This window comes from Hippopotamus amphibius, chromosome 13 (assembly GCF_030028045.1).
Source record: "Hippopotamus amphibius kiboko isolate mHipAmp2 chromosome 13, mHipAmp2.hap2, whole genome shotgun sequence".
NCBI lineage: Eukaryota > Metazoa > Chordata > Mammalia > Artiodactyla > Hippopotamidae > Hippopotamus > Hippopotamus amphibius.
In genome coordinates, this window is record NC_080198.1 from 68,254,771 (window position 1) to 68,274,537 (window position 19,767).

General features: G+C 36.8%; 1 pseudogene; it reads left to right on the top strand.

The window, feature by feature from the left end:
* The window catches only part of LOC130834479 (protein LTV1 homolog), a 58,674-nt pseudogene extending 40,648 nt beyond the window's left edge, over positions 1-18,026 (top strand).
* The last annotated feature ends 1,741 nt before the right edge of the window (positions 18,027-19,767 follow it).

A 19,767-nucleotide genomic window follows, 5' to 3' on the forward strand; every position in this document is an offset into this window, starting at 1 on the left:
TGCTTTCAGGGTACCAAACAAATGAAAGTCTGATGGAGCAAGATCAGGACTATAGGGAGGTAACTCCTCAAAAACAAGTTTTTGCAAAGTGTGGACAGAAGTGTGTGGACGTGCATTGTCATGGAAGATCACAACACCCTTGGATAGCAGTCCTCTGTGTTTAATCGGAAGTTTAGGCTTCAGCTCTTCAATAAGCATCTCTATCTATTCACACAAACTTCTTCACGGCAAAACACTTTCTCCATACTGTGCACAAAGTCTCTGATAAATAACGGCACCAGGTACACCCTCAGACCACAAAAAACGAATCACTGCATGCTGCTTTTCTTTCATGCAAATCACAAGTGGGGCGTTCATTTTTGCTCCCACCTGGAGCAAAATAATTTTTGACTCACCCTCGTACCCAAAAAAGAGGTAATACCAGAAAGCTAGAATACTTGGGACATCTTTGCTTTACTATGTAATACCTTACTATATAATAATGCTTGTCATTAGTTTTTTAATGCTCAGTGTCAAACAATATGAAAGCGATTTTAAAATGGGCATAGATTTATGGTTTTTCTGATATATATGTTATTTTCTTATTTCTATTCTTTTACAAACACACTTCTAAATTATTCAGGTCTTTGAATCAACGTTTTCTAACACATTGCATCATTTTAAAATATTAAATGTTTCCCTCAGATGAACCAAAAAACTTCCTCTCTCATCCTGAAAAATACAGTCAATCATTCAGTATTATTCTCACTCAAATGCATGGATAATCTGTCACATATTTATGGACCATTTGGATAGAAATATAGAAAAAAGAACATTCTTGATGTCAGCTAAGCATAATCACTCGTAGGGACCAAAACTGACATTGAAACCAATTTCTTCATCAATGTTTGTATAGGAGATGGCTTGGAAATGGGCCAACTCTTTAAGCCCCACCTGTGTCAAATCAAACCCTGGGAACCAGTCTAGAGGTAGGAATTATGGGATGCAGATTAAATTTTTACTTACTTCTTAGAATTCTATGTCCAAATACCTAACGTAGAAATTCCTAGAATATTGCTGTTTAGAACATTTGAGTGAAGTAAGCAAATTAGACAAAAGACTGAAGAACATTATGAATCTCCATATCAGATAATGATCCTTGATTTTTATGAGGTAATATATTTGCCAATACAATAGCCTGGAATGCAAGAATTAGGCAGAACAAATAAAGAACAGATATTAAATAGAAAAAAGTTGAAGAGTTGCAGAGTCCTAAGTATAACTCCAACCACTGCTGTTTCAGAGGACAGACTTTATAGTCTGAACGTAGAAAACTAAGCAGATTTTGGTCCCTGAGGGTACTAATATTAACAACATGGTATCCGTAAAAAAGCGATGCCTATTCAGAGAGTAGGTGTCAACAGGTTCTTCATCTTCTTTTGCTAACCCCAAAACAATTCACCAAAACTCTACTGATAGAGGCCATTTCACAATTGATTGTTTTTTTGTATATTGATTTTGTGTCTTGCAAACTTGCAAGATTCACTTATTGCATTTTAAATAAGTTTAAGTAAGTTTTTGTAGATTTCACTGCATTCAGAGACAAACTTGCCATCAGTCACTAAAGACAGTTTTACTTCTTCCTTTCCAATTTGTATGCCTTTTTTTTTCTCCCTGACTAAAACCTATAATATTAAATAGAAGTGGTAAAAGCAGAAAACCTTCACTTGTTCATGATCTTAGGGAGGAAAATACAGTCTCATCATAGAGTACAATTTAATTGTAGGGTTTTTTTTTTTTAATAATTCCTTATCAAGTCAAGGAAGTTTTTTTAACTTCTACCTTTCTGAAAGATTTTAATCAGGAACTGATATATGATTTTGTCAAATGCTTTTTTCTGCATATATTGAACTGATCATGGTGTATTAAATTGACAGATTTTGAAATGTTAAATTAACCCTGCATTCCTGAGTTTATCTTGGTTGTGATGTATTATCACTTCTATACATTGTTGTGTTTGATTTCTGAAAATTTTGTTAAGACTTTTTGCATCTGCATTAACGACAGATATTGGTCTGTGGTTTTCTTTCCATGTAATGTCTTTGTCTGGTTTTGATATCAGGGAATTCCTGGCCTCCTATATAGTCTGATAAGCAGTCTCTCCTCTTTAAATTTTGGAAGAATTTACACAAAACTGATATTATTTCTTCCTTACATGCTTTGTAGAATTCACCAGTGAAGCTACCTACGCATTTGGGGGTGTGGAGGGGAGGGCAGGTTGGGGGAGGTTTCTAACCAAAAATTCAGTTACTTTAATGTACAGGGCTATTCAGGTTATCTAATTCTTCTTGAATAAGGGTTGTCCATTTCATAAGTTATCTTAATTATTAGTATGAAAATATACATAATATTCTCATTATCTATCTTCATTGAAATAAAACTGACATATAACATTGTATTAGTTTTAAATGTACAACATAATAATTTGATATATGTATATATTGCAAAATGATTACCACAATAATTTAGTTAACCATTACCACACTTAGGGACAGTTATTTTTCTAGTGATGATGACTTTTAAGATCTATTAGCTTGGCAGTTTTCAAACACAATATTGCTAACCATGATCACCATGTTGTACATCACATCCCCAGGACTTATTTATCTCGGTAACTGGAAGTTTGTACGTTCTGACCGTCTTCACTCATGTCACCACCCTCCTACCCCCACTCCCTACTTATGGCAACCACCAATCTATTTTCTGTATCTATGAGTCCAGCTTTGTTTGCTTTGTTTTGTTTTGTTTTGTTTTAGATTCCACATGTAAACGAGATCATTCAGTACTTGTCTTTCCCTGTCTGACATTTCACTTAGGATAATGCCTTCAAGATCCATCTATGTTGTCATAAATGGCAAGATTTTATCCTTCTTTATAGCTGAATGATATTTCATCTGTCAATGAACTTGGGTTGTTGCCAGGTCTTACCTGCTGTAAATAATGTTGCAGTGACATGGAGGTGCAGATACCTTTTTAAGTTATTGTTTCCATTTCCTTTGGCTATATACCCAGAAGTGGAGTTGCTGGATCATATGGTAGTTCTATTTTTAATTTTGGGGGGAACCTCCCTACTGTTTTCCAAAATCATTGCCCCAACTACATTCCCCTCAACAGTGCACAGGGGTTCCATTTTCTCCACATGCTCACCAACACTTGATATTTCTTGCCATTTTAATAACAGCCATCTTAACAGGTGTGAGGTCATTGTTATTTTGATTCACATTTCCCTGATGATTAAGAATGTTGAGCACCTCCTCGTGTATCTGCTGGCTATGTGTAAGTCTTCCTTCCTCTTCTCTTTTGAAATATTTGTATAATCTGCAGTGATGTCATCTTTTTCCTGATATTTGCAATATGTATATCCTCTTTTTTTTTTTCCTGATCAGCCTAACTAGAGTTTTATCACTGATTTTTCTGTTACTTTGTTTTATAATTTATGGAGTTTTGCTGGTATTTTAATTATCTTTTTCTTCTGCTAACTTTGAGTTTCATTTGCTTCTTTTTTGGGTTTCTTAAGGTTAGAGCAAAGGTCACTGATGAACTTTCTTCTTTCTTAAAATTCACAATTAGTGTTATAAATTTCTATGTACTTTTAGCTGCACTCCATAAATTTTAACTGTTGTTCTTTAGTTTCATTCAGACAAAAACACTTGTTAATTACCCTTTTCATTTCTTCTGTGAGTGATGGCTTATTGAAGAGTATGGTATTTAGTTTCCAAATATTGATGATTTATCACAATGTCTTTCTATTATTGATTTCTAATTTAATTCCTTTGTGGTCATATATGTTTCATATGATTTTAATCTTTTAAATTTTATTTGTATCTATTTTATAACCTAGCATATGGTCTATCTTGATAAATACTTCCTATGAACTAGAGAAGAATGTGGATTCTGCTATTGTTAGTTGGAGGGTGCTATAAATGTCAATTAGGTCAAGTTGGTTGATGATGTTGTTCAACTCTATAATCTCCCTAATATTCTGTCTACTTATTCTATTAATTATTGAAAATGAGTGTTGAAATCTCCAACTATAATTGTGGATTTAACTATTTCTCCTTATAATTCTATCAGGTTTTGTTTCAGGTATTTGGAAATTTCATTATTAAGTACATAAATATTTAGGATTGTTGTGTGCCAGTGGCACCAAAAAGTAGGATGCTGCTTTAACAATTACCTGAAAATGAGTAAGTGGCTTTGCAACTAAGTGATGGGTAGAAGCTGAAGGAATTTTGAGGTACATGATACAAATATGGACATTAAGGGTGATTCTGATGAAAGCTCAGAAAGAAAGAGGAGAGCTATAGAGAAAGCTTCCATGTTTTTAGAGAATATAAATAATCATGAATAGAATCTTGGTAGAAACATGGATGGTCAAGGTCTTTCTCGCAAGGTCCCAGATAGAAATGAGGAACATGTTATTGGAAACTGAAGGAAAAGGTGATGCTTGTAATAAGATGGCAAAGAATTTGTGTAAACTGTATTCATGGTCTAGTGTTCTATAGAAAATAGAACTTGCAAGAAATGAAATTGGATATTTAGCACAGGAGATTTCTAAGCAAAGTATTGAAGGCTTAATCCCTCCTGACTACTTATAGTAGAATGCCACAGGAAGGAATAAATTGAAGATGTAATTGTTAGGTAAAAATGAACCAGAATTTGGAGCTCTGAAAAAAATCTCAGCCTGTCAACATTGCAAAAATGAGAAAGCTTGTTCTGAAGAGAACACTTAGTGTGTACCTGAGCAATCATTTGATAAAGAGATCATGAGCGTGGCTCATGAAATTATCAGCCACCTCAACAGAGACCAGGAATAAAGATAGGATTAAACCAGCAAAGACACTGCCAACTGAACCAAAAGGAGACAAAGAAAGTAGGAGAGAGTGAAGGAAGGCTGTCAAACTTCTTGGATTTTACACTGAGCTATTCAACTGTGAACATGTGCTATTCTTCAAGAAAAGGGAAGGGAAGAAGGACTCCAAAGGTGATTCAGGGATCACCAGGGCTGCCACTCCCACCACACCACAGGCCCAGTGTGCACAGGCCCTGGGGAAAGGTAAGACAAAGCTGCCTCCATCTTGGTTTTGGTTGGGGGGGGGGGGAGGCGTGGAGGGGAACACTGCCTCTACATAAAGCCCCAGTGTGGTTAGGGCCTCCACAGAAAGCCTTGTCCTTGCCTAGACACAGAGGTGGGGTCAACCAGATGAGCTGTGAGAGTGACTTTACCACCCCAGTGGGCCTGGAGGACAAAGCACTGAATCAAGAAGTGTTATTCTTGCATTTTTATATCTAACGGATTTGCTCTGATAGGTTTTAGACTTCTTCAGGACCCATCACTCCTCCCTTCTTTCCTATTTCTCCCATTTGGAATGGGAATATCTATCCTATGTCTGTCCCACCATTGTATTTTGGAAGCGAATGACTTATCTAACTTCACAGATTCACAGCTGGAGAAGAATTTTGCCACAGGATGAATTGTACCTTGAGTCTCCTTCATATCTGATTTAGATGATGTTTAGATGAGATTGGATTTTAGAGTTGATGCTAGTAGAGCAATTATATTCCAATAAAGAGCTAAAAAAAAAGATGCTAGAACAAATTAACAGTTTTTGCATGCAAGAAGGACACGAATTTTGGGAGGCCACGAATGGAATGTTATGGACTGAATGTTTGTGTCCCTCCACCAAATTCATATGTTGAATCCCTAAACCCGCAATGTGATGGTATTAGGAGTTGGGGTCTTTGGGAGGTAATTAGGTTAAATGAGGTTATGAACGTGAAGCCCCCATGTTGGCATCAGTGCCCTTATTGGAAGAGGAAGAGACACCAGAGTTTCTTCTATCTGCCAGCCATGTGTGAACACAGGAAGAGGACAGCCATCTGCAAGCCAGGACAAGCGCACCCTGACCTTGGACTTGCCAGACTCTCTAACTGTGAAAAATACATTTCTGTTGTTTAAGCCACCCAGTCTATGATATTTTCCTATGATAACCTGTGCAGAATAATATACCTGGTGACATGTTTTGATAGAGATTAGGAAACTTGAAGGTTGGAGCTTGTTACAAAGATATATAGTAAACTCTCAATAAACCTGTCACACTGAATAAATATGGATTAAGAAGAATTATAGTGTGTAAATTAAGTTGCTTGCAATAGAAAATCCATGTAGGGAATGGTAAGAGATAATATAGGACAGAGGAATTTAATTTGTATTGGATAGGTACTTAAATAGCAGGCCATTGCATTTGAACATTATCTTAACGGCCACTAACGAGTTTTCCAGAAGGGACAGACATTATATGAAACATCTGATATACCCTCATTCATTTTCTTTGCTTCTTCCCCAAAGCTGATTCAACTACTGCAGGCTCAGTCCTATAGCAGTTTACAACCTCAATACCACTACTGGATTAGCCTCTCCAGATATGATGATCCAGCACTGACAGCTGGATTTCCTCAAGCCTATAGCCTCCTTCATCACCAACCAAAACTAAGGTGCAGTGAACTAGGTTAGGTATAAGCCTGGGGCAATCATGTAGCCAGATGCTGTTGGCCTAATCCATCAGACTGAGTGTATGGCTCTATCTTCCTCTCTATTTTCTGCCAGGTTAATTAGCCTAAAATCCCAGCCATCATATTCGACCTATTCCATCCCACCAGACACAGAAACTATAAAATTGGAATTCTGTCTTGAACCTCAATAAGCAACAAGGGGTCCCTAATTCTCTGCCTCAATTATGAAAAGTCCTTTCTTCACCTGATCACTGCACTCTGAACTTGTCCCCCGCTGGCAAGAGACCTACCAAATGGGAAGATTTTGTGACATGCACGGTGACCTTCCTGACTTCCACAATTGCTAGTTAATACTCTTTACTGCTATTCCTCAGCAGAAGGACTGATTCCTCTTACTGTTATTGCGCATTTGCTGCTTGAGCTTGTGAGCTTGCCATGGACAAGATCATACACGTAGGTCAGCTTGCCAAGGCTTAGTTTCATCTACTGTATTTTCCTCCCTTTGCTAACTGGCTGATAATCACTGTAGTCCCAGGATATCTCATAACTATGCCCATCCACATTTAACATGGCCATCATTCTGGCATTTTAAAAAATCCTTTAATAACTTAGTATGTACTTAACAAAGTTCAATATGTACTGAATTCATGCTCCAAATTGAAGTTTCTCAAAAATCTGTCTCAACTTCTCTTTTTAAATTATCTATTACTATCCAACAAAGGTGGTTACTGAGCTACCTCCAGAATGTTACTGACCTTCTCCCTCTATCTGGACTTCAGCTGACAACTGTTTCTTAATGAGGCAAAAACAATTACCTTCCCTCCTAGTACTATAATCATACTCCTATTTCAAGACCCAGTTGAAATCCTACCTCCCCTACCAGGGGGCCTCCCTAGGCTGAGGTAAGAGGACAGAATGCTAGGTAGTAGAAGCTACACTAGAAGAAAGTTCCACAAAGGAAGCGACTTCAAACGTAATAGACTATAAGGCCTTTTGAGAGTCAAGCCATAAAGAGCATATCCTTACTGTCCAAAAGACCTTGTAGACTTTACTTCTTTATCAGGCAAAAAAAAAAAACCCAGCTTTTATTATAGCCAAAAAGCATTGTTTATATTACCCTAAATTCCCTTTTAATTAGTTATGGCAAGATCAGAAGCAGTGCAAATGAAAATGGCATAAAAACACAGCCTATCACTTCTAGAAGTGTTAATGAATGCCCTGTGGATTTCTTTTAATTGCATGAGAACAGACAAGGAAATGTCTCCATAAAACTGTTGCTTCTCAGGGAAAAGTGTTAATGCTATGCAAATTAAAATTTGAAAGTCTACTTAACTGAAATCAGCAACACCAAGAGTTGTGCATATGGAAAACACAATTCACCTGCCCTGAGAACAGAGCTGTCCAAGCTTTGATAGCTATACATATGTCTAGCTTGAGCCATTGTAGGGAATGCTCTCATTTTACGTTGCAAAGTAAGCAAGGAGTTCTAACAGACTTCAAAGAGATTTTCTCTGGCTGGGAACCCAGTGGGATGAGGAGGGAGGGCTAACCTGATTTCTCTCCTTGAGAAAATGTCATAAAGGCTAAAGAACTCTTTAGAAATGGACATAACTGCACATGCATGACCTTAAGAAACTTTTTGACTAATGTGATTCTTAAATTTCTCCATTAGATAAATGTGATTTCTTAAAAGTTTGAAATGAATTGTTTTGGATTTGGCTACAGATATTAAAACATATATTAAGTAGCATTCCTATTCTTCTCTTTATATAATTTAAATGTTTAAAAAGCAGTTATAGTCCCATTCTTTTTCTCATTCCTTACCTGCTTTGGGCAAAAAAATTTTAACCATGTTACTCTCTGATAGCACAGTTAAAGGAAATCATTAATCACAGTGTGTATAATCTTTATAAATTTTAGCTTGGCATTAACTAAGAGAAAGCCTGAGGCTTTACAACCCAAAAAGATATACTGCTCTGTTAAGAACTATTTGATATATATTATGCATATATAATTACTTTGCTCATATAAAATGACCAGCTAGAACACTGAAGACAATTTAAGAATAGTATTTTACATAAAGAAATGTGAAATTAATAATTTAAGCTTCAATAAAGCTTTTTAATTTACTTGGGGTAACATTTACTATACAGAATGATTCACCACTTTTCAGAAGTACATATCAGTTTCATTTATTCAAGAAATATTTACTGAGCACCTGCCAGATGCCCTCTATGCAAGAAGCTGAACAACTTAAAGAAGAAAGAGAGACACACGCTTGACCTCAGGGAGCACCGTCCAACAAGGAAGACCGTGGATCTAAATAGCAGCAGCAGTGCAAAATGATATATGCTGTAATACAAGCTATTTACAAAATACCATGGGAAATGGAGAAACCAAACATTTGGGAAGCTGTGGTGGTGAACAAAATGGATGTTTGAAGAAAATTTCATAGAGAAGGTGACCTTTGAGTTAGATAGACCTTGAAAGATGAGAATGATTTCATTAAGTAGAGAAGTAAGGAAAGGTCAGTCTAGACAATGAGATCAGACTATGAGAAGAGCCAAAGCTGCAGGGACACAATGTAACCTTTCAAGGACTTTAAGTACTCTAGTACTATGCTTCTCAAAGTGTGGTCCAGAAACCAGCAGAAACAGCATCCTCTGGAAGTTTGTTAGGAATACAGAACCTCAGATCTTCTGAGTTAGGGTCTGCATTTTAACAAGATTCCCTGATGAGCTGTAGGCACATTAAAATTTAAGAAGCACTAGTCCAGAGTCTATGGTAAATGGGAGAAGAATGATGCGAGAGATGAAGATGCAAAGACAGATGGGGGTCCGTGATATATGCCATGAGGTTTATACTGATTAGAAAGACTTAAAGGGTTTCTTAAGCAAAGGAATGATGTAATCTGTGACTTAAAAGACAACTCTAGTAGCAATGTGGAGATATGTTTGTGCGGAGAGAGAACTGGACACAGGAATATCAGTTATGGGGCTACAATAACATAAGAACAATGACTACTATTTATTAATGACTATTACATGTCAGACATAATGGTATCAACCTTATATTTTATATGTGTTATTTTAATATTCTCATAATCCCCATTCTGCAGATGAGAAACAATGTACGAAGGGTTTTTAAAAACTGTCCAAAATCATACAATAAGACCTCTTAAGTCCACTCCAGTCTGGCTTTTGCCTGCACCATTCCACAGAAACTGCTTTTGGCAACTTTGATAAAAATGATTAATTCTTTACAGGACCCAAAATATCACATCTTACTCAAGAGGAAAAAGGTAATCTGAACAGTCCTACATCTATTAAAGAAATTGAATTTGTCCTTAAAAACCTTCCAACAAAGAAAATTCCAAGTCCAAATATTTTCACTGGTCAATTCTACCCAACCATTAATAAAAAAATAATATAAATTATACACAATTTATTGCAGACACTAGAAGAGGAGAAACCATTTCCCAATTCATTTTATGAAGGTGGCATTACCCTGAGACCAAAACCAGATTGAAGACATTATGAGGAACGAAAAGTACAGACCAATATCCATTAGGAACACAGATGCAAAATTCTTCAACAAACTATTAGCAAAATCCAATCCAGCAATAAATAAAAAGAATGGTGCATCATGACCAAGTGGGGTTTACACCAGTATGTAAGGCTGGTCCAAGACTGAAAAAATCAACCAATGGGATTTCACTTCCATTCAAGACTGAATAAGAGGGGTTAGATTTATATTCCCTCTTGAAACAACTGAAAAAATAGACAAATTATATGAAACAACAGCACTCAGAACTTCGGATATCAGGCAATGAAGGACAATGATCCTCAGAGACAGGGGAGAATTGAGGTGAGACCTTTGATTACCTAGCTTACTGCCTGAAAAAGGTTTCCAGGGTATTGCAGAGAGAGGCAAACATCAGACAGAGCCTAGGTATCTCCCTGAGTTAGGAGACAGAGCTGGGTGTTCAGGAAAATGAAGATGGCTAAAATTTTCATCACAGAGTACTGGAAGGGACAAAGTTGTTTTGTTTTTTTTTACCTTTATTGGAGTATAATTGCTTTACAGTATTGTGTTAGTTTCTGCTGTACAACAAAGTGAATCAGCTATACAGATATCACCACATCCCCTCCCTGTTGAGCCTCCCTTCCACCCTCCCTATCCCACCCCTTTAGGTCTTCACAAAGCATCGAGCTGATCTCCCTGTGCTCTGCAGCAGCTTCCCACTAGGTATCTATTTTACATTTGGTGGTGTGTATATGTCAATGCTACTCTCTCACTTCATCCCAGCTTTCCCTGCCCCCAACCCCTGTGTCCTCAAGTCCATTCTCTACATCTGCATCTCTATTCCTGCCCTGCCACTAGCTTCATCAGTACCATTTTTCTAGATTTCATATATATATGAGTTAGCATATGGTATTTGTTTTTCTCTTTCTGATTTACTTCACTCTGTATGACAGACTCTAGGTCCATCCACCTCACTACAAATAGCTCAATTTTGTTCCTTTTTATGGCTGAGTAATATTCCATTGTATATATGTGCCACATCTTCTTTATCCATTCATCTGTCAATGAACATTTAGGTTGCTTCCATGTCCTGGCTATTGCAAATAAAAAGATAGCCTCTTCAATAAGCGGTGCTGGGAAAACTGGACAGCTACACGTAAAAAGAGTGAAATTAGAACACTATCTAACACCATACACAAAAATAAACTCAAAATGGATTAAAGACCTAAATGTAAGGCCAGATACAATAAAACTCTTAGAGGAAAACATAGGCAGAACACTCTATGACATAAATCAAAGCAAGATCCTTTTTGACCCAATCCCCAGAATAATGGAAATAAAAACAGAAATAAACAAATGGGACCTAATGAAACTTAAAAGCTTTTGCACAGCAAAGGAAACCATAAACAAGACAAAAAGACAACCTTCAGGATGGAAGAAAATATTTGCCAACGAAGCAATTGACAAAGGATTAATCTCCAAAATATACAAGTAGCTCATGCAGCTCAATATCAAAAAACAAACAACTCAATCCAAAAATGGGCAGAAGACCTAAACAGACATTTCTCCAAGGAAGATATACAGATTGCCAACAAACACATGAAAAGATGCTCAACATCACTGATCTTTAGAGGAATGGAAATCAAAACCACAATGAGGTATCACCTCACTCCGGTCAGAATGGCCATCACCAAAAAATCTAGAAATGATAAATGCTGGAGAGTGTGTAGAGAAAAGGGAACTGTCCTGCACTGTTGGTGGGAATGTAAATTGATACAGCCACTACGGAGAACAGTATGGAGGTTCATTAAAAAAACTAAAAATAGAGCTACCATATGACTCAGCAATCCCACTCCTGGGCATATACCCAGAGAAAACCATAATTCAAAAAAGATACATGTACCACAATGTTCATTGCAGCATTATTTACAATAGCCAGGGACAAAGTTTTACAAAGAGAGAATTCTTGAGATCTGCAGAAGTTTTTGTTGAGTGTTCAGTGGAGTCCTGATCAGTACACACATCAGTACACACATAGAGGAAACTACCTGAGGCCAGGTAAAGAGAAGATTAGAGGGAGCAGTGTTAGGAGGCCAAACAGGGTCAGGAATAATGTCTGTCCCAACTGTCAGAGTGTAGAATGTCATTATCAAGGGTCATTGTTCATAGTACTGAGATGGGTCCTGCCTCACTAGTGGGGGTGAATTAACTCTAGACTAAATACAACTCTAGTTTCACCTAACAAAGCTTAAAAGTAAGATCCACATAGGATCAAATGGCTTCCAACCAATTATCCTAAAACAAGCTCAAAAATACCTTAAAGAAGCACAAAAAATATTAAACAAGCAAGGTAAAATTCACAATGTCTTATATCAAATTTAAAAATTACCAGGCACACAATGAAGCAGGAAAATATAATCTATAATGAGAAAAAAATCAATCATAACTGACACAGAAATGACACAGATGATAAAATTAGAGACAAGGACATTAAACCAGTTACAACTGTATTCCATATGTTCAAGCAGTTAGAGAAAAGTTTGAAAGTAAGTAAAACATAGAAGATATAAAAGTGACCAAAATGGAATGTCTAGAGATTAAGATTACAACGTCTAAGAGGAAAAATATATGAGATGGAATTAATAAATTATACACCGAAAAGAAAAAAAATTAATGAACTTGAAAGCACGACAAGAGAAACTATCCAAAATGAATTATATAGAGAAAAAAGTGATTGAAAACATTAGCAGAGTATCCATCAACTGTGGGATGACTACAAGCAGCCAAATATGCATGTAATCAGAGTCTCCAAAAGGGCGGGAGGAGGAAATATTTAGAGCAATAGTGGCTGAAAATGTACCAACCTTGATTAAACTCACATAAACTCACAGAATCAAGAAACTTAACAAACCCCCAGAAAAAGAAACATGGAAGAAAAAAAAAAAAAACGAACCACACCAAGGCACATTATAATTAAATGACATAAAACCACCACTAAAGAAAAAATCTTGAAAGCAACCCGAGGACAAAGACAATATACAGAGACACAAAGAGAAAGATGACAGATTTCTTGTAGAAAACAAAGCAAGCTAGAAGACAAGTTCAGCAACATCTTTAAAGTACTAAAAGAAAAGCATGATAAACTCGAGGTTCTTTACCCAGGAAAAATATCATACAAAGCAACAAAGTAAAATAAAAATTTTTTCAGGCATACAAAAGCTGAGAATTTTCATCACTAGAAGACTCATGCTACAAAGAATGTTAAAATCCTTCATGCAGAAGTAAAATGATACCAGATGGAAACCTGTATCTACACAATGGACTGAAGATCATTGAATCTGGTAATTACGAGGGTAAATATAAAGAAAGTTTCTAATATACAGACAGCCCATACAACTCAACAATAACAAAAAGACAACCCAATTGAAAAATGGGCAGAAGACCTTAATAGACATTTCTCCAAAGAAGACATACAGATGGCCAGTAGGCCCATGAAAAGATGTTCACCATCACTAATTATTAGAGAAATGCAAATCAAAACTTCACACCAGTCAGAACGGCCATCATTAAAAAGTCTACAAATAACAAATGCTGGAGACTGTATGGAGAAAAAGGACCCTCCTACAGTGTTGGTAGGAATGTAAGTTGGTGCAGCCACTATGGAAAACAGTATGGAGGTTCCTCAGAAAACTAAAAGTAGAGTTACAGCCATTCCCACTCCTGGGCATATACCCAGACAAAACTATAATTCAAAAAGATACATGCACCCCTGTGTTCATGGCAGCACAAGTTACAATAGCCAAAACATGGAAACATTCTAAATGTCCATTGACAGATGAATGGATAAAGAAGATGTGGTACATATATGTAATGGAATACTACTCAGCCATAAAAAAGATCAAAATAATGCCATATGAAGCAACATGGATGCAACCAGAGATTATCATACTAAGTAAAGTAAGTCAGAAAGAGAAAGACAAATACCATATGATATCACTTATATGTGGAATCTAAAATATGGCAAAAATGAACCTATCTACAAAACAGAAACTGACTCACAGGCATAGAGATCTGACTTGTGGTTGGGGGAGGGGGAAGGGTAAGGGATGGACTGGGAGTTTGGCACAGGTAGATTTAAATTATGACATTTGGAATGGATAAACAACAAAAGTCCTACTGTCTAGCACAAGAAACTATAACCAGTCTCTTGGGAAAAGCCACAATGCAAAAGGATATTTAAAAAGAATATATATATGTGTATGACTGAGTCACTTTGCTGTACCATAGAGATTGGTACAATATTGTAATCAACTACAGTTCAATAAAAAAAAAAGTTTCTAAATTATTAGTTTATTATTAATCTTTCAAGTATAATCAACCATTCAGAGTAAAAGTGATAATAATACATTAGGTACTTAATAAGATACCTAGAAGTAAATTGTATAACAACAGTAGCAAAAAAGGCAGAGAGTAAAGTAATGGAAGTATAAACTATATTTAAAGTCCTCATTCTATACGTAAAATACTAGGTTGTCACTAGGAGGTAGACTGTGATAAGTTACAGATGTATAATATACATTTTAATACAGTCTAGCAAGGAAGATAGCCAAGAGTTACAGCTAATAAGCTAACTATGGAGGTGAAACAGAATCCAAAAAAAGTATACAATTAATCCATTAGATGTCAAAAATTAGAGAGAAGAGAAATACCATGTATATCTAATATAACAAATTAATTTTGGAATTTCATAATACTAATTTCTTGCTCTTAATGCACCGACATATTTACAAAGATATAATTTTCTCTCTACCTGCTATATTACAATCCCTTCAAATGTCACAATCAGTTATTTAAACATGTAAATCAAAACAGTTTGTTATGGACTACATTATATTTTAAATTATATTTGTTTCCAAGTCTAACCAAAGATTCTTCTTTGTGCATCATTCTCAAACATTCTCAAGCAATTCTCAGATTGTTATCTCTATAGAAAATAAAAAAAAAATACGATAGATATGTCAATGCCTCATAAAACAAAGTGGGAACATATCCTCTAATTTACACCTATCCTCCACGTAATGTGGTAGGAACATTCTGCAGTGGCATAAAGAATGCTAACAAATGGTCATTCCCATTTTCTGTCCTGTAATTCAAACTGGAGGGGAAAAATCATGAAAGTCAAACGGAGGAAACTTGATTTGACCTTTCTAACTAAACTTTCTGTTATCCACATCTGAACCTTTTCACTGACTAACTGGTTATCTATATAGCAGTAACAATTATCATCAGGGATGAGACTAGATGTGCTACTGGTACTTTCCTCTGAGGATTGCTCTGTCTTCTGAATCAGCTGCCTCTGGACTAACTACTTCAGCCTTAAGAGGTGGTCTGCGGGGCACTGAAATGACCTCTCATATATTGATGGGTAGAGGATATATCTGCTGGGAGGGAGTTCCATTTATCTGGCCTCAGGTTTTATGTCAAAGTGCATCCACTGAAGTAACTAACCTTTCTGACTTCTGCTCCAACCAGGTGAGGAATGACGTACCTGACTGTGAAGTTAGAATCAACTGGGCCATTCAATATAAGCCATTCCTCTTTCAATGGCAACCTAACCTCAGGAGCCATGCACAGCTCTCTGTGATGGAGTAAGGGACCTGCCCTAAGAGGGAGGCTTGTGCTTGTCGCCTATGCCAGTGGCAAAGTGGGATTAGATAGTGCACTCTGTCTAAATTGGGAATGCATACCTATTTGGCCATAGGTCTTAAGAAATCCAAACTGTTATTTCACTAGGTAAAATTAGTACACTTATTAATGAACAAATAACAACTAGTAGAGGCCTATGTTATGAAAAAAGTAAGTTACATTTTGGGGTTAAGTAAGGTAGAAATACCACTCATTGAACACATGGGAGCCAGAGACTCAGAGTTTAATTTAAGAGGACAATGTCTGATTCTAGAAATAAGCTTTCTTTTTAAGAAAAATGATATATTAAGTGATTATTTTCTTCTCTTGGGAACCTACATCAGTCTCTAGATTGGTTCCAGACTCAGGATGGGGAGAAGGGATCAAGTACTTATTGATCCACTCAGACTCCCACATCTTGGTAAATGGACAGGAAACCTTGAGAAATAAGCAAGAAATGGATGGGGGAGGGGACCAAATAGCATGGGAAATCAGTGTTTTGATCAAGGCTGGGGCTTTATTGTGTTAGGCTATGTGGGCTTTCAAGCCTGAGTGGGGCCCGGAGTCAGAGAGGTAACTTGAGATGCTTTTGACAGCTTTGGCTAACCTTGCAGGTGTGGCTGAGGCAGGGATTAGGTGTTTTTTAGGTGTTGTTGGGTGGAATGCTATTTATAGCTTTCATTGTGTCTCTGAACCAATTCTTCAGACCTGCACTTTGAAGTCCAAGGGTAGATGTATGGCATGGCCTTAAGGCTGCTAGGTGGGCCTTGTCCACTTCCAAGATGTGTCACCTCCTCTGGGACCCTCAGATCACTGTTCTTGGTGTAAGCCACACACAGCAACAGAATGAATGGCAAAGCCCTTTAGAGAGAGGAAAACTGTGTCTTTTCTACATGATCCATTTAAGTCAAAAAGTCTTTAGCAGCAGATGCAAATGCACCCCAGAAGAAAAAAAGATGAAGAATGTGAGCAAAACAGAGGAAGTTATGAAGAGTTCTTTGATGATGGTTATAACTACCCATGGCACTTGAAAGAATCATCCAGGCCCTACATGCTTAAATCCAAATAGCTTCAGTGCATAACAGGAGAGATGAGAAAGAGGACACTTTAATAACTCTAGGCCCTGGAATTACTTTGCCTCAGTCAGAGTTTGCATCGGAATTTAAGGAAGATATTGAACTGGTAAATAAAGCAGGTCCTGTTTTGGGTCCTCAGCTGGGTTTGGATACTGACATTGTTGCAGCTCTTGGTGATGGTTTCAACTTTGTTATCCAGAAAGTCCATGTGAAGATGATTTTATCCTTCAGGCTGATGAGGCACAAGAGAGGAAGAGGGAATGGATAGAAAGAAGTCTGAAGCTGAAAATAGCAGTGAGTAGAAAGACATGGATGGGAAGAAAAGTGATAGGGAGGAATGGTGACTATGACTTTTAAAGCCCATTCTCAAATGAAGATGATTTGTCTGCCTGTACAAACCTCATGAAGTCATAGGAAGCCATTTTTTAGGAAGAAGAAATAAAAAGTCACTCCATAGAGAATTCTGTTAATTCCTCAGTCATGAGAAGAAATGAGCAATTTGAGAAGTTTTAAGAGCAATTAAGATGATAATAAGATTGGAGGGCTGGATAATGCCAAATTGAAGGGTCCTATTCATGTAGGCCAAAAATTCGTTCGGATTTCTCCATAGGATGTTACAGAAAAACCTGAACGAACTACTTGGCCAAGCCAATAGACAGCAATTGGTTACATGATGTTTTTAATGACAAACATAAAGAGAAGGCATAGAATTGTGTAAATCTGAATACACACTTTAAGACTCTGAGGATGAAGGTCTGCCAGTAAATGAGACTGATGAGTCTGAGGAGGAAGAGATGGTTTCCCTAGTTTTAGAAGAAGCAAAAGAGAAGTAGGATTGTGAATTCATTTGTAGTGCATGCTCACATTTATTCCACCATCCTTAGCTTGCCAAATATCAACCAAAGCCCAAACAAATCCAAATATTTAATAAAATAGGCATACCTCTCAATGGTTTACTGAAGAAAGGACTCACAGCAAAGCAAGTTAATAAGTGCAGATGATTAACAGCAGTGATCTACCTAAGGTATCAAAATTCAACCACATTCTAAAAATGAAAGCAAAGAAAATACAAGAGCAAGAAAGCAAGTTATAAAAGAAGAGCACAGGGAACAGAGAGTGGAGAAGAAAGCTAACAAATTAGCCTACAAAGTGAAGAAACGAGAGCAAGAAAAGGAGCGCTGCATTTGATGAATGTTGAGGACCCAAAGTTATAAAATGGGACATTTAGGAAAAGGCACATCCCCCGTTAGGGACTCCTCAATATGTTCAATGATGAATTACAATCTTCAAATGATAAAACTCTGCCATTTTTATTGACAGGTACTGAAAAAACAAGTATAGTATTAGAACTAATTTTACAGCTCAATTATAAAATAATTGTAGAACAAGTTTTCCCCGCTGACCATCATGTACATCCTGTCATATTTTTATTTAAATTGTAACGTCTATTCACGTTGTTTTGAAAGTTTAATTAAATTTAATGTTATGCTATAAACTTATCACTAAAATAAATAATTTCATGAATGTGAGGTCTTTGGATAAATTATTAGAAAATATCTTCATGACTTGAAAAATAATCCAAAGGCAACAGGGTTCCATAAGGGCTATAATGCTAATGGGTGGAGTCCTAGTTTTAAATTCCTAGTGCAGGCCCTCAATGCGCAGCTGTAGATCAGCTGCCTGGAATAATTTTCCTTCTTATTCTGCTTTAAACTATATTCGAGGTCAAGGAGAAATCTGTGAAAGGGTTCACTTCAGGAGTCATGCAGCTTTGCCTATGGCCTCAAAAGTTACGCTCTCAACACTATAACACAGACTGTCTTTGGTACATAGATTCTGACAGTAGTTTTAGATATCAGAGACCCAAACTACTATTTCACCAAGGGAAGAGTGATAGATTTTTTACCAATGAACAACTAAAAATGGAGGAAGCTGTTACAATATAAAGACACTTTCACCTTCTTTTCTTAAGGTAAAGAAACAGTCCTAAAAATAAGGCAACAAAGTTTAAGAAAGTGATTTAACAGGGATGTTTCTGGAACATTCTAAATCTAGAAATTGGATATGCTTTAGAAATTAGGAAGAAATGGCAGTGGTTTGAAAAATATGCTTGAGTCTTATTGACAGAATTGGAAAAGTTTCAGAATACTAACAAAGAAAAACAATATCATTAAAATAGAGAGAACTAGAAGAAAGCCTGAGATCTTAAAAAGGTTGTGAGACACAGTGAAAAGGGACATGAGATGACTTCTCTTCAGAGGCCAGTCTAGAAAGACCTAAAAATGAGATGCCCTAAAGGGACTCTTTGAAAACCCCCAAAGTTCCAGATTATAAACTAGCTCTGACAGCCAGCTTCAAAGATGCCCTCAATGATCCCAGCCTCATGATATTCACCCCCCTGTATAGTCTCCTCCTACTTTGTATCTGGGTTCGTTGGTGTGACCAATGGAATACGGCAGAAGTGATATGTTACTTTCAAGGTTAAGTCGTAAGATATTGTGACTTTCTCCTTGCTCTCTCTCTTAAATCACATCCCCTGCTGGAACCGGCTGCCATGTCATGTGAACACTCAGGATGCCCTGTAAGGCCAACATACAAGGAACTGAAACCTTCTGCCAAAGTCAGTGAGGAACCAACGGTTCCTGCCAAGAACCATGCGAGTGAACCATCTTGAAAGTGGATCTTCAAGCTCCGGTAAAGTGGTCAGATGATTGCAGACACACACACAGAAAAAAAAAAAACTAAAGAAAATGTTCATCTGTGGGGTGTTATAAGCATAAATGGATTTTGTTTTCTCTGTAATGTTTATATGTTCAAAGTTTTCTAAAATTGGCATTGTTTTAAAATTTAAGATTAGAAATAGCAATGATGTAAGTCATAGGTGTTGGGGCAGGCGGCATGCATGGCCAAGAGACTGGCTTGAACAAAG